General features: G+C 38.4%; 1 protein-coding gene across 8 annotated transcripts in view; it reads left to right on the top strand.

Moving 5' to 3' along the window:
- map4l (microtubule associated protein 4 like) overlaps positions 1–15,894 on the top strand; it is a 118,557-nt gene that overhangs the window by 56,269 nt on the left and 46,394 nt on the right. The gene's annotated exons all lie outside the window — the stretch shown is intronic.

The following is a 15,894-nucleotide window of genomic DNA, read 5'->3' as shown; positions in this document are numbered from 1 at the left end:
AGTGTATGTAGAAGAGGCAAGGTGTGACTGTGACCATAGACGTCATATAAAAGATGGACAGGATGTAGCCACTGTGATGCCATTCATTCATTTGCAAAGTTTAGTGGAGTGTTTTTGCTGTCGCCATCTTGTCTTTTTGATGCCAAACTGTGAAACTAAGCAGGACTGCACAGTCATAGGATTGCAATGTGTCAGTCAAAATCAGGCTGGAACTAAAGCATAACCTGTTATCCTTGTTATCTGAACTAATAGTGACTCATCAGAAAAATGTCAGCTGAGGTCACAGAGCGAGGGAGCCCTTAGACTTCTGTACTTCCTTTAGACACCGGGAGTTACCACCTCCTGAGTATCAGAAAGCACCTGATTTTTCAGATGCAAAAGCTATGCCCGTCTTTTATACACAGTCTATGGTTGTATACAAGAAAACTGGAAAATGTGTTACAAATTCACCTTTCATTTATTTATTAGGTCGATAAGGCACAAAACCCAGTTTTTTATTTTTTCACCTCTAAAGTTTTCTTCTCACGGTGATTTTCAAATGCTATAATTCTATTGCAGGTGTTTATTATAAACTATATATGACTTGTTATATGTTAAAGATGCATTACTCCATTCAGCTATTTTCTAAATTCTCTACAATGTAGTATTTGCCCCAAAATGAACCAAAAATCCTCAAATTTCTACTACTTTGAGCCACAGGATGTGACCTTCATCATAAACTTACCCATGTGTCACCTGTGAGTGACCATATTTTCATATTAAAGTCAAGTATTGGTCTCTGAACCATGTTCATGTCCCTCATTGTTAGAGTAAATCTTATAACAAGGGACTTGAATTTATTCTTTATATTTCATTGGCCAAGAATTAGGGGATCTAAAAATAGATCAAATGGTGGCCCTCACAGCAGCAATGTGCTCCGATGTGATCAACTCAAGAAAATACCAGCAAAGAGGAAAATGCTGTAAAACACATAACAGAAGTTGGATAAAACACAAGTGAAACAGAAAAAAACGGCACAAAAAAACCAACATAAAAACACAACAGAAGTGTTTTTGGGGAGACAACAATGTGGACGCAACAGTTACAAAATTCACAAGCTAACAGTAAACTACTAATAGCAAACACATATGTGCAGTTTTATGTGAATCATATGATAAAAACACACAGAGTCCTCTGTTTCTCTCATGCATGTCTCAGTGCAGTCCTTCACATGTTTTGGTTTCTGTCACATTCACATCTTAACATTTCTCTGCTCTTGTTTTGTGAGATTTTTTTCTAGTTCCACTCTGTTTTATTCAACTTCTGTTGTGTTTTGTGTGCTTTTGTAGTATTTTTCTATTTACTGGTATTTTCTTAAGTTGCAGTCTGTTTGACCTCTCAGGACCACCAATCTTAAACATAGATCCAAGTTAATTTGTAGGTATGGAGGAATTTATATTTTTGCTCAGGTCATACTTCAGATTACAATCTTTGTTTTTGCATTATTATCCTGATTAGAAGTAACCTTCATGTAACAGGATTTTCCCCTGTTGTTATTACAACAGACAGGCATATTCATCCAAATCTAACCAATCACCAGCCACATAGTAACCTGCAGTTTACTGTCCAGTGCCTGGTAAGGCCTGCCTCCTGTAACCTGAGAAAAAACCCCATAGCACCTCATTCTAGTACTCCTTCCTCTTACTTAAAATGCCTGCATTCTAGCCTGATCACTCTGTTGCTACAGACTACATCTCGTACCCTCCTAATGAAGATTTACTTTCTACTGTAATTCCCTGTGCTTCGCTTTAGCCCCCACCTTAAACCTCCCTGACACTCCTGGTGAAATATGTGTTTAATGCACTTTAGATAAAAGGTTTTGTCAAGTAGCTAGAATTGCGTCTGTCTCTTCCACACAGATCTTGGCCTGAGCGAAAGTTTTCAGGTACATGACTCAATACTCGAGTCTTATTTTAGCGAGAGAGGTCTTAAAGCAGAGGGATTATTAGAGCTAACGTTGGAGAATTGTGTATAAGACAATGAAGTTAATTCTAAAGCAAGTAAACTTTATTTTTTTCTCTCTCCCTTCCCATTTTTTCTTTTTCATAATGCCACCAACAATGTAACCTCGTTCCACAGGTAAGAACATGTTTCCCTTTTCACTTTTTCTTCTTTCTGACTCGAGGAAGTTTGCAACTCCTTATGTCAGATCGTTTTGGGGATGTTTAGTATGCTTGTCCCTGTGTTTGCTATTACTGTGGATGTGGATGACAGTGAAGTATTTAAATGCACAGAACACAGAAAATTTATTTTATGTCTAAAAGTGAACTGAGGGATGTTCCTGTAGGTTTAAGATTCTTAAAGCCAATTTGAGATTTCATCCACCTAGCCCAGCATACATCACTACATTACCTTCTTTAGGTGGAAACTGTACACTGTATGCATCTCAAGTCTAAGGTTCATTCCCTCCTTTGTAAGATGGGGTCTGACGAACTCACTAATGTACATGGAAAGAATGCCCAGATCTGTCCATTTATAGTCCAGTTTTGACCTGGAGAATAATGTTTAAACCAGAAATCTCATAGAAAATATATGGCTATCGAAAATTCATTTTCATAAAGGTATAAGTAAACAACTAACCAGTGACTTTGAATGACTAAATAAATGTAAGTGATGATACTTGGCACTCTCCAAATGGGTTGATTTTTATGGTGCCTAAGTCAGCACCACATCATGTACGACTCTTCAGTTTTACAAATACAGTGATGATGTTTGCAGGGCTGCGATGATTTTTCACAGATTTTTCCTTAAGTTTTTATTCCACAGTTCAAATTTGAACTGCACATTTCGTGAGATGAGGTATTGAAATACACCCATTGTATTTGCAGAAAACTTTATGGTTTGTGATTGCTACGATTTCGTGTTACCAAAGCTCTCAATGACATTTCCTAACAAAAGCTGGAAATGACTGAAATCACAAATTTATTCTATGAAGCCACCCAGCTGTTTGTTACAGGATGTGTTTAATGTGGTTCACTACACATTACAGTACTTGGAAGACAGTTGTGTTGCATTTCACATGTATTTCTCATGGTTTACTGTGAGACTGTCGTCACTATGTGAGGTATAGTGATATATTTATGTTTTTTTGAATGACCACAGTTATAGTGAATCTTCCTCATCCAACTTGTATCCTGTAGCTTGTATTTCTGTGTTTGCTGAGAGGCAAAAACGCTAATGCTGGAAATAGAACAGCTCTAATAAATAATTTAAAGTCCAAAATTACTGTGAGATTCATGTCCACAGTGAGTGTATGTACATTTTTCACCACAACTGTACATTATTTCCTTTGGGAGTTAGTAGAGATCAAAAATTGAGTTATTAAAGAGTCTGTTTGAGTTTACCTGAAACACAACTTATATATGACTGCTTAAAATGGACAGGGTTGTATCCAGAACAACATAGAATCAGTGATTGCAGGTTAAATGATTAAAAATATATTTTTAACAGGAGTATTTCAGTAATATTAGAGACAACCAGCCTCCCTTCCTCCAAAGGGTGGCTGTTTGTATGGTTGCTGCTGTGCTCCGATGTGATCAAATATTAAATATTAGATATTAAAAATTGCTGCTGTTAATGACCTTGTGTGTTAGTCTCTTCACTCTGTGTAATTTGGTCCAGACAGCGCAGGTTGAATGTTTTTATTACCCAGCCAGCCTGAGAGTTTCTCTCTCCTGACTTTATCTTGACTCCATCTATTTTTAACTCTGCATCTTTCCTCTCATATACAATATTGATGACAGTGACTGTCTCACCCTTATGTAAGGCGAACACACCCTCATTTTTTCAATGTGTGTGTTGTCCGAAAGAAAGAAGAAATTGTTGTCATTCCTGCTGTGTCAATGTGTGTGTGAGACAAAGAGTCTCTGGTATGCAAAGCAAAGTGGCAACCATCTTTTACCTGATGCTGTGTCCTGGATTCGTCCTTGAGAGAGAGCCAGGGAGATTAAATCAAAGCAAATTCTAGAAATTGAGATAACCACCAGGAAACCCAATGTGTTGTGGTTGGCTGTGTAACACTGCATACAGTCATGTTGCAGTCTGTGTCGGTTGTTAAGAAGGTTGTTGTTGTAGAATCTCAGCCCTGCTCACTGGCTCCATCAGGTGCCTGCTACAGAAATTACACCTATGAACCACTGCTGTCTGAAATCATCACCAAGAAACATGCGCAGGTATCATAATATTGTCGTGTCTCTGCATAATTGTAAATATTCTTTTTTAGTTTTTACAAAGCATTGATTCACCACATTCATTTGGCAAAAATCCCATTTTGGTTCTATTTTTGAAGCATTTTATGGTCTAAAATGTAGGTCAGAGGACAGAGAGGAGAGAGTCCATCTGACTGGGTCACCTTAGTGTTGTTATCAACTTTTTTTATTAGAAAAAACTGGCCTGCATTTCACTTTTTATTCACACATGTGCTCCGCATTTATTTTCAGTGTTTTCAGTGTCTGATTTTTCTTTTAACTGGCAATTAAGAGTGAGTTTGTTTTGCATGTGCGACTGCTGTCCACTGACAAAGCTGTCACCGCTGCTTGTCTAAGCACTAATTAGGAAAATTTGAGGAAGTGTTTAAAGGCATTGCTAACTGTTTCCAGTTAATCAGTGCAGACTTTTTTCATAACAATAGTAAACAGCAGCATCATTGGTGCCAGGAGGCTAACACTGTTACAGCAACCGCTTTGCTAAATTAGACAAACACTGCATTAGTCACATATATATATGTTTCCTGAAGTTGCTGGTAATGGTCCATTTACGCACAAGTAACCTTTTACACACAGCAGCTTCCATTTAGCTGCATTTGTTTTACATAAATAGACAGCCCACATCAACTAATGGCTCAGCATCTTACTGAGTATGTGCTAGGGCGTTCTATCTCAGCTCCAGCACAACAGACTGACGACCTGTCTAGGGTGTACCCCAACTCCTGCCCTGTTGCTGAGATAAATTACAGCCCTCCTGCAAACCTGAATGAGATAAGTTGAAGAAAATGAATGATTGAATGAATAAATAGGTCACAGTTGCTACCTATCTTCCTCCTTTCATGCTGTTTCTGACTTAATCACTGTCACAAATGTCTCAGAACAGAGCCTGCCACTAAATATTAATGAATACAGAAAAAGTATCAGTCTTCTTTTAACTCTAATGGTCTTGAGTAAAATGTAGTACAAAGAAGGCTCACTTTTGAACATTTTGACATTGTTAGCCATAACCAGAGAGCACTCATATCAAGGTAAACGTGATCACGCAGCACCAGAAACTTCATTATAAGGACATGGTGAATTTGAAAATTTCAGCTATGTTAGAATTAAGCAAGATTGCATAATCAGTACCATCTTTTCTATTGGTAATGAATAATTATGTACTAATTATTTCTTATCCTAAGTAATCTTGGTCCTTCATACCCTATGACCAGAAACTGTAAAGAAATTCTGAGTTAGGAATGATGTGATCTATGTTCGCTTTCACCGTTGTCGAGTGTAGAAACTCTAGCACCATATCACAGTAACAGTCACCTCAAGGCGCTTTATATTATTAGATAAAGTTCCTATAGTAACACAGAGAAAACCCCAGCTATGAGACAACCCTCTCTGTGCAAGCGCCTGGCGGCAGTGGAAGGGAAAAACTCCCATTTAACAGGAAAAAACCTCTGGCAGAATCAGGCTCACTGATGGACAAAGGACACACTGTGGAAGAAACGTAAAATGCACCCAACCTTGAGATGATTGATACTACTCTCATATCTGTCTAACAAATATGTAGCTTGAACCTGTTAGTTTAGCTTAATGTAGAGACCAGACACATGTATTTTACCTAACTATCTCACAGCAGCGTTCCTTGCTTAGATATCTGACTGCTCACTCATCATGACGGCTCATTTGGTTCAGTCATGTGACGACTATGTAAGGTTGCTTCTCTCCCAGTAGTGTTTACAGTCTCTGAAAGGCAGAATTTTACTCACAAGTGAGCGCAACATAAGACTTAGATCCTCTAAAGAACAGCTTTGGACTGAAGATTGACATCTTTACCTGTCTTCTCCTCTGCCCTTTTCATCCCAGTATTTGCACTATTCCTCCTTCTCCTGTATTTTTATAATTTTTTTCACTCCTTCCCATCTGCTGCCTGTAGATCATCTGAAAGTTGCTCCATCTTTCTGCGTTCCTGCCAATTCTGACTCACTGACACGTAACATAAATTGCAATGTAGAGGCTAGAAATATCTGCCAGTCTTCTATTTGCTTATTTGGGTCTCAAAATGTATCTTTTTCTTTCTTATTTTAGGACAAAATATATTGTCTCTGATGTTTTATCAGCTCTAATTTTCCTAATTAAAAATCTCTGTGGTGCTTTTAAATTAATTCCAGTCATAGGAACAACAAGTGGGCTAAGGGGGCGGTTTTGGAAATTATTTTTGCTTCTTGCCCTCCTTTTCTCCCGACTTATCACCTCCCTACTTCACCCCAGTTTCCTTCTTTATCTGTAGCCTCAATCCCCTCTCTGGTTAAGTCTCTTCCTCAGTGTATTAGCTTTATTTAATCTTTCTATTCCTACCGTTCTCCCGCTTTCTCTTCTACCCTTTATCATGTCTCATCTTTATCTTCTGTCTTCCTCATTCCCCCGTCTACCCACCCTCCTTCTCTCTATTTGTCCATTCTTTTAATGCCCTCCATCCTTCATTTTCTTCCCCTGCCTCCTCCCTCCCTCTTTGCCCTTACTGTCTCCTCCATCCACATCATGTCTTTCCCTCTCCTTCCCAGACTCCCCGCGTTGCTGCGGAACCATAATAATCACCGCATCGACGATTTGGGTGTGGGTGGGGCTGTGGGGGTGTCGGCATTGATGGTAGTTTGGGAGGGGGAGGGTTGGGGAGGGCGTTGTCAGGGAGACATGGGAGGCAGTTGCCGTGGAAACACAGAGACTCTGCAAGTGAGGGATGGAGAAGGGGTGGACTGGGTGTGACACTCAGTGAGGTCGAAGAGTTAAAAATAGAAACGCTCTGACAAGATCCCCCTCCCCACCAACACCACCACCACCACCTCCTCCACACTGCTCACAGTTTCTCTTTCACTCTCTCTCTCCCTTTTCTGATCTGTGCCACGGGCAACCAGCTGTGGCATGTTCTGCCTTCGTCTCCAGTTTATCCTCAACCTTCAAAAAGAGCGCTGCTTGTGACCTCCACCTCCGATAAACTGCGCCACAAGACTAGATTAGATTTCATTTGCTGCTTTGTCTATGTATGTAATTTTGTTTTGCTGCCTCAAGCTTCTATTTGTGTCCCCAGTGGTTCTGTGGTTGAGTTGCGAAAGTTTTAGTCAAGTACAGATTTTTACATTTACACTCAGGAGGCTGTATTTAACAACTTCAAATTTCTAATCATCAAACTTTCCAGAGATAATTTCTCCAGGCTAAATTTGCATTTACAGCACGCCTTTCATAGGCAAAGTACAGCCATGTACCATTAGCATACTAATGAAAAGAAAGATTGGAAAGGATTGGAAGGAGCTGGAGTAAAGGAATCAAATATTGAAGCTCATTGCTATCATTTCTCCTTTTGCGTATGAAGATAATATTGAAAATATTATTTAACTTTAATTTAGTTTGCAAAGAAAAAATGTCTTTAACAATGTGCATACCTGAACAGTATTCTGCCTTAAAAATCACAACAGTAATTAAAGTATGCTAACATAGGCACCATTAGGCCTAATAATGCCAAATAATTGCAGCTATTTAGTCTATAAAATTACGATTCTTTAATTAATGGCTGAACTAAAAGTTAAGCAGTTGATGCAAACAAAGTAACAAAGGCAGACACGAGGCAGAGTACTAGAAATATTCCCAAAACTCCAAAAAAGCAAAACTCATGGGAATTATGCAAAAGCAGAAGTCAAAAACTGGCAGGAGGTCAGGCATGAGAGAATCAATGGAACACTGTGAAAAGGCTGGAAAGTGTGGCGATTGTGTGATGTTGTGGAGAGACAGTCTGGAAAATGGAAGCATGGGGTTGTACCTGTAAGTATCGAGTGACTCGCCTGTTGGGAAAGGTGTGGCATAAACAGCGAGAAAGTCAAACTAACTGCAGTAAAACCAGGAGACAGTTACTCAACGTCATACAGGTCATGACATTTTTACATATCCATTAGTAATAAATGGTAAATAATAGTTCATTAAACTTCATTATCTTGTTTTTTTTGCTATTAAAAAAAGTTCAATGATAATCATTTTTAGTAAGGTTGTAATTAATGTTTGAATGGTTGTGTCATTAGTAAAATGTCAATGCTTGTATTAGTGAGACTTATTAGTGAAAGCAGTGAAACAGAATTTTAACCAATTTCAGTTTTGTAAATGTTATCCAATAATGTTATTAGACCCACCACACAACATTCATTAATGAAAATTGTTACTTTACAAACTAACTATTAATCCGTTTTTTATTAGTATCATTCCATTTTTACCAGGAAAAAAACCCTTTCAAGTGGATTTTAATTAACTGTCAAGTTCTCAGAGTAACTTGCAAATATTGGATGTTTCACAGCAGTTCTCCAAAGCCCCTTTTCTCTCAGTCAAATAGGACAAACGGCAGAGATGGATGTCATGTTAGGGACAAAAATAGGTCGGTAACTGACATAGAGACCTCATTTTGGTTCATATCTGAATATAAACTGATCTGATATTCTGTTTTAACGACATATGCAGTACTCTGCAAAGAATTGAGCCACCTTTCATTTCTTCATGTGTTGCCTCCAAGGAGCCAGACTTTGATGTCATTTTTTAAAGAGCACCAGCTCTTCTTCAGTTCTTCTTTCTGAAGGTATTTCAGAGTTTTTCTTTGGGCATTGGTTGCTTTTTCACTCACTTGCAGTCTAGTACCTGTAACTGACCATTTTCAGATTGTTTTTTTTCCTTTTTTTATTAATCCACAAAACTGTAATATAAACATATCGTGTTTGGTAAAAGAAACAAGTCCATGCTGGGATGGTGGTTATGTAGTTTAGCCCAATGATTCAGCCTTCTAATTAACTTGGTTAGAAGTTGGAGCTATAGTGACTTTTAAACACAACTCATGGAAGCAATTCAAGTAATTAGAAACCTTTAAATTGGTCCAGTTTGTGTGAAAGCTGTAACTCTGAGCTATAACTCAAAGCTCATACAAATATTTTTAGAGCGAGCGTCAACTTTCTCCACACTTTCTTGATCGAGGCTGCTACAGCATCGGCAGAGGTATTGACTCACAGCTCATGGAGCCAATTAAGGTAGAGGGTTTCTCACATCACATGTCAGTCACAAAGAGATGATTCTCATGTTTATAAATTCACCCTGACTTAATTGGTAGGAAAAAAGCACATGATGTCTTTATAATTATCTGGTTTCCTGAACTGGTGATAAAATGGGATTGAATCTTTGTGTCAATTACAAGTGTAGAAAAACACAATGTGTTTAAGCTAACATCGCTGACTGACACTGAGACACAAAAGAAACAGGCATCCTGTAGATGTGCAAGAATTTGCCCAAACCTGAATGATCCGACTTTTGTTTCATTAAAAGTTTGTTTCATCTCTGCTTTAAAGGTTCATAGTCCAAAGTCCAAATATATCTGTTTATACTAAGCCTTGGTTTAGCCATTTAGTTCATTCATTGATTGAAATGAGCTTGATTGTGTCACAGTACACAGAAGTTGTAATATTCTTTTTTGTACTAGAGGGAAACGAAGTGTTGAAAAAACAAAGCTGTGAAATATTAACTATGTGCCTCATGCTACTCTTATATATTTCCTTGTCATCATGGTGAACTGCACTGTACTCTAGCAACACAGTGAAACTTGATGTATGGAGTATTAGCTACAGGCCACAAATCCTTCAGATTTGATAGTTCAACAGGTACCTACAAAGGACTGAATACAAAGTGGCAGTCGTCATCTGTCACACTTTGAACCTTGAACCCAGATGTGAGTTAAACCATACTCAAACATAAGTGGTGCCTGAAAGTTTTGCATAATACCTGTCCTTTCTAAGTCTGCTGAAGCTATGCAACGGTCTAATGTCTTCCTCTCATGTGGTTACACTAGACAAATTGTTTATGGATAATTATGTAATAATACTCATTCATTTTCAGTCACACTTGATGAGCTGTTCTTGCTCTTTTGGCACAGGCCTGGCGTGAAGTGGTGGTGAAGTGGTGTTTGAGGGAGACACTCAACTGCCCCAAGTTGCTTTAGAGGCAGATTATCTACTGTCTGCATATTCAGTAGTGCTTTCTACTACATTCTCTGTCTTTCTAAAGTACTTTTAATCATTTAATATGACTCAGATGTTAAGATGAAGCTAACACTGCTGGCTGATGCTGCTAGCACCAAAACATTAGCAGGAGACAGCTGCCTGGGGACTGAGGTCTAAGTCATCATTGCTGGTATCCCTAACCCCTTTTTGAGGGGGGCAAAACATACTTATTTGCAAAAATTGTAAATCGTTTTTCAGATCCCCGTTTTTTTTAGTATGAATAGTTGTTTTCTTTGTTCCCTTGTTGCCAAAACTTGATAAAACAATTAAATAAAAACTAAATAACATAGGGTTAGAGTTAGTGTTAGGGTAAGGACTGAAGTTAGCACAGACGACAACTTTGACCTCAAAGGGTTAAGTCGATTATGATTGCTAGGTCGTAGGGGCTCCCACCTCTGTATCTACTCAGTGCTGCTGAACAGAAACACCCTGCTTGCCTTGCCATTTTGGACATGCTCCAACCCAGTCATCTAGCTGTTGTGATTTGGCCTTGTTCCAAATCAGTCAGGCCTTAACACCTGCACATTTCCTCCACATACAAGATATTGACTAAGAGAACCAACTGTCATTTATTGCCTAATATATCCACGACTTTCACATTCATCGCTGTTCCAAGACAGCCATCATTGCAGTTTAGAGTTCCATGATGTACATACAGGATATTACGAGAGCTATATCCCCTTTTGAACATGACCTTGGTCCTTTGGAAAGGTTACTTCTGCCTTTAGGCAACCATAAGAATCTCTAGTAGATTGTGCCAAGAGAGAATACTGAATTCCAGATGGTTGCACTCCTTGAAGTCAATTTATTCTCACTGCAGTGCACATGGTGTTTGTGATATGAGTGCAGCACAGAATGTCAGGTCACTCTGGAAACAGCATCATTTGAATGCCTAGAAAGTGCCTGGAAATCTCACTTTGCTGAACAAGCCTACAGTTTTAGAGAAATGTAATGCAATACTGACAGCTGATGAAAGAGTTCTATTCCTCTTTACAAATGTTTGTCCTAGGCAGAGACCATTGCACAACTCTTAAAAATCCTTTTTTATAGCCTACGTCAGCTCGCCATGATTCCATGGTGATTGTCCATATTTTTAATGAGCTAGCGTTGGAAGTGTTTGGACTTTATCTTAATTTAATTAATGGTGTGTTGTGGATGTCATTATAATAAGGGCACCACTGCCTTATGCTTTGAGTATTACACAGGCATACAGAGCAATCAAACCTAATGAGTCGCTCTTGGTGACACTTAATACCACCGTGCACAAAAGACAGCCACTACTCACTTCGCCATGACCATGTTGCATTAAAAGATCCAACCAGTCGCCTTCAGGCCACTTTTGTTGTGATTTGGCTATATATAAATAAAAATATAGTGCTATATTTCATAAATAAAATAATTATTTTTCTAAATAAAAATCAAATTGAAAGAAAACTTCCTATCCACTCTCTTATATACTTATCTGCCCTAACTTTAAATATAGATATTCTTTAAATGGTAGATATTACATGATGAGATATCCATTCATTCTCCAAAAGTTGAATCTGTTCATCTGGACGTAGCGTTTTGTGGGAGAAACGTTTCGTCACTCATCCAAGTGACTTCTTCAGTCTCAGCTGACTGCAGGTTTCCCCAAACCTTATAAACAGTACATTTGCATAATGACTGAAACCAGCCCACTGAGGGAACAATGGGCTGTGAGGTCAGTTCCTTAATCATAATTATGCAAATTCCCATGACCATTGATCAACAATCACTGACCAAAACCCACTGATCAAAGAACACTGATCAATGGCCATGAGTACCATTCACAGAGAGTTGGGGAATGGCTGCAATCACAGCGTTGTAAGATGGCGAAAGATGTACCCTTAGGCCCCCTCCTCGATTCAGAGATGGTCTTTCCCTCTTCACGTAAATGGCTTCCTTGACTCCGCGCTCAAACCAGCGTTCCTCCCTGTCCAGGATGTGTACATCCTCATCATTGAAAGAGTGTCCACTGGCCTGTAGGTGTAAATAGACTGCAGAGTCCTGGCCTGATGAGGTTGCTCTTCTGTGTTGTGCCATCCGCTTCGCTAGAGGTTGTTTGGTTTCCCCGATGTATAAATCCTGGCAATCCTCCTGGCACTTAACAGCGTACACTATGTTACTCTGTTTGTGTCGGGGGACCCGATCCTTGGGGTGGACCAGTTTTTGGCGCAGCGTGTTTTGGGGTTTAAAAGCCACAGAGACCCGGTGTTTAGAAAAAATGCGTCTCAACTGTTCCGATACTCCTGACACATATGGGATCACTACAGGTTTTCGCTTGCGCAGAGAAGGACAACCCCTGCGCAAGCGAAAACCTGTAGTGATGACCTGGATGATTGAGAATGCATCAAGATATCCATTCATTCATTTTCTTATTTAGTCTTAATTGGCTATCAGTCAGATCTTTCACTGGTCCATTTTGCATCACTATTAATATAAAACAAGCACAATGTTCAGTGGAATTTATTACTCATCTGGTCATCATCTCTTATACTAATATATTTAGCTAAATGTGGGACATGTTTTTTACACGTTACTTTCCCTCAGATAATTTAGCTTGTGTTAGTGATATATGTGCTATATGTGCACAGTCACCTAAAACATTCACAGTCTACAAGGGATGGGAATTGATAAGGATTTAGTGATTCCACAATATCACTTATTCATTTAAATACCTTATAGATTCTCCTATCGATTCTCATTGCTCCGTTTTGAGAGTCACCACCATGGCTGAGCAGCACAGACATTAGATTCTTGCAAATGAATTACATGCTGTGGGTCAAAAGTTTGTGCCTGTTGGAGGTTTTTCCCCTCTTTGCTGTGATCAGTGTTGGGGTCATTACTCAAAATAAGTAATTATTACACATAATACACAGAACACTTTTGTAGAAAGTAACGCAGTACTTGACTTAATTACTCTCAGGAGAAAGTAAGTCATTATAGTGCTTGTTACTTTACATTCACGTTACTCTGTAGAATCACCTTGTGACACAATGTCTTATAATTACCATTTATACCATCATACCATCAGTCCCACACACCAACACAAATCCCTATCCTAATGAGGATACACATATGTATCTCCTAGTATTTAAATATGAACAAAAAGAGACTTTAAAGTAATCATGACAGTAATTTTACTTTAGAAGCATGAACAGGTAGAAATGGATCTGACTGCTCATCTGCTTCTCACCTCTTGCAGTTCAGGGTCTGGTTGCTGGGCTGGGGTATTCACTCAGCTTTAACATCACACGGGTTCTTGAATAGCTTAGGGTTAGCATGTTGTCTGTACAGGTGCTTACAAAAAACTGAAGTTATGTTAGCAGTAAAATGTGGGTATTTCTGTCCTGGATGCAGTTTACGGTCATGCTCTTGTCCTTTTGTGCAAGAAAAATGAAAGTAATGTTCATATCCGTGCTGTAGACTGTGTCACTATGTCACACGAACTGAAAACACCTAATTGTAATGCAAGTACAAGGGGAACTGACAAGCGGGATCAACAGGCAAGCAGACGTATAATTCTGGGAACCTGTTCTGGATTCCCATCCCTGCATTCAGTACAGCAGTGTATATTGTTTCATATGCAAAACTAATTTTGTTAAATGGTTATTATTCTTATTTTTGAATAGAAGAAGAAGGAGAATTCTTATTACTGTCCTTATAATTAATAGGAATAACAATCCTTTTATTGTTATATATTTTGTTTTTGTTTTGTTTTTTGAATTCCAGTAACAACAAGAAAAATGGAGGCAAGCAAGAGTCTTAAAAAATATATAGCACTATATATTCCAGAAATTTCAATCCAAGAACATTTAGCCTTGTCTAGTATTTGTTATGAATGCCTTGCATGCGTTTTCAGCTTTTCAGCAGAGTAACCGTTGCTATGCCTCAAATTAGTTAACACAAGATGAGGAAATGCAGCAGAATGGGTGGCACTTGATGTTAATCCCATTGTAGAGACATTGGCTGCAATTCATCCGGAGATGCTTCAGAGGTCACTTGCAAGATAATTCTTCATGAATAGAAGTTAATGGAGCTAAAGGGCTACATTAACAATTTATAACTGGAAAAAAGGCCAGAGTGTGTTGTAGGTTTTTCAAATATACTATTAAATATATTTTAGGATTTCATACTTATGCCCTTTTTGATCTCTTGTTTTTGTTTTTTTGACAAAGAAGGCCATTTGTCCATAAAACACTAGCTAATGTGTGTTCATCCATCTCTTAACAATAATAACAGGGTAAGTCTCTTTTGATGGCACCTGTTTATAAAAGATAACTAGTTAACATAATTAACTCACAACCAGTGATGGATGTAAAACATTCCAAAGTCACGCATTGTTTTAATCACATTACATTTTTCAGTAACGCAGTAATATGTGAATGTACTACGATGACAGTATAAATTCTAACTATTACTGTATAAATATAGTAATTACGCTACAGTTACAATTATGTAGTGACTTGCGTTACAAAGTTATCAGCAAGTTAGCGGATAAGAAGGAAAAAAATTAATGTGTTTTCTTGCTTTAATCATCTGATTTCAGTTTATTTGCCGGGAGGAGTGAAATGGTTGAGTGATCTACAGGTTTTGAGCGGTGAAAATATTTCTTTTAATTTTTATTGCACAAAAGTAGAAGATAAGAATGCAAAGAAATAACTACATTATACTGCTAACACAACTTTGGCTAATGCTAACACAAAGCTAGTCAAGAATAGAGCCTATCAACATGTAATTAAGGCAAGTGATGAGCAGTTAGACTTGCAGCATTTTAGCCTCCATTTCTACCTGTTCATGTTTCTACAGTAGAATCACTACAGTACAGTAGAACTGCAAGTGTCGTTGGTCTGGTTTTTTAACTTGCCTTTGTATTGTTGGTTTTGTATTCATAGCTAAACGCTAAGAAAGATCATATGTGCGTCCTCAACAGGATAGGTATTTGTGTTGGTGTGTGGAGCCGTAGCCTAAGGTTTATAGTGTTAACTAATTTAACATGGTCATTTTAGGCAGTAGCATGAATAACTAGCCCAACACTGCTCACAATTGAAACCTCCATGTGTGTGCAAGAAGTAGCTGGTTGTGGTGTTTGAAGGCAATGCTATCACATGGCTGGTGATGTGACATCCCTAAAACTAAAACTGAAAATGGGCCTAGATCTGTTAAAAACATGATAAAAATGTCCAGAAGATTTCCAGATTGTTGGCTAAAGCTCCATTGGGCTGCATGCTGTTCTGCCCCAAACCCCATGTCTGGAGTTCAGAGTTGTCACATTGTCATCTGTTGTTAAAATGTCAGCTATATTTGGCCTCTGTATAAATTAATTGAACCTCAGTTAAAGTAATAAGTGTAATGAAAGGATTTGATTCACTAATTCGTGTCAAGTGGATAAAATCTTTGCACAGGGAAAATGCGAAAAGCACAAAACAATTTAACTGAGGGCACAAATTAATGGATACAAGAGTGCAAGGTTCAGACCTGAATTCTTTTGTGTGGCACTTCACGACGTCACTGTGGTAAATTTTATTATGTAGTTTGTCTGCTTTTGTGGCCAGTCACTG

The sequence above is a fragment of the Oreochromis niloticus genome, linkage group LG18 (genome assembly GCF_001858045.2).
Source record: "Oreochromis niloticus isolate F11D_XX linkage group LG18, O_niloticus_UMD_NMBU, whole genome shotgun sequence".
Taxonomy (NCBI): domain Eukaryota; kingdom Metazoa; phylum Chordata; class Actinopteri; order Cichliformes; family Cichlidae; genus Oreochromis; species Oreochromis niloticus.
The sequence above is the reverse complement of the archived record's forward strand: the minus strand, read 5'-3'. Positions and strand labels throughout refer to the sequence as shown.